Below are 977 nucleotides of genomic sequence, written 5' to 3'. Positions count from 1 at the left end.
CATTTTTCAAATTATATTGCCAGATTTATTAAACCTATCTTCTCTCTTGTTTTTTCAAGTACCATAAGTCATAAAACGTGTCCGAATGCACAGCTTTAGAACCAAAAAATACCATTGATAGCATCAAGGTGGCCAACTTGGCTAGGCAAAACCAAATCCTATATGGAATCTACCATACCACAATTAGTATGCCAATCGAGTCAACTCATTCTTAACACATGTTAAAAAACTAAAACATCAAAGATAACCCCATTACCACACTACTAGCTTGCTAAGAGATTGATTTTTAGAAAAACCAAGAGTAACACCACGGTATGCAGTCAACAGACCATTGGTCACCCCTTGGTGCTAAGTTGTACAAAGAACACCATCTACTTTTCAAGGGTAAACTGCACCACCCAAAATTTGTAGACGCATACAATAGCATATAGTATGGACAGAGAATGTTCGGCAAAAACTAGAAAAATGTAGCGCCATGATGGCTTGTATAAAAAATAGCCTTAACCATGAGCCAAAACCTCATTAATGTAGGATTTTTATCAAGCCAAAAGGTGTAAAAATATGCAAGTGAGGCAATAATCAATGGCGCAATCCTATGTTAGAGAGATGACATAGACGAAAAAAGGAACTGCTAATGCAAACAGCATACGGATGTGACCACCGCCAAGTCCAAGCATGCTTTGCAAAGTATTGAAAAAAAAAAACCTTTTAACCAACTTGAGATGGGTCCTTGTGTTCCATCATCTCCATTGCAACATACTAAGCAATTGTTCAAGCACTCAAAAGAGCTCTCTTTTTATGTACTCACAAAAAAAAAAAGCACAAGCCTCAAGGCTAAGTGAGGGGTAAACCCTCACCTAGTTTATATATATCGGATATGGTACATGTTTTGAGGAGTCATATTCACAACGAATCGTGACCAACGTGTTATCGTGAGAGTATACTCCAACGGCAACCACCCACATTAACCCAAGGGG

This window comes from Adiantum capillus-veneris, chromosome 18 (genome assembly GCF_014529385.1).
Source record: "Adiantum capillus-veneris isolate H3 chromosome 18, ASM1452938v2, whole genome shotgun sequence".
NCBI classification, from domain to species: domain Eukaryota; kingdom Viridiplantae; phylum Streptophyta; class Polypodiopsida; order Polypodiales; family Pteridaceae; genus Adiantum; species Adiantum capillus-veneris.
This window is presented reverse-complemented; position numbering follows the sequence as displayed.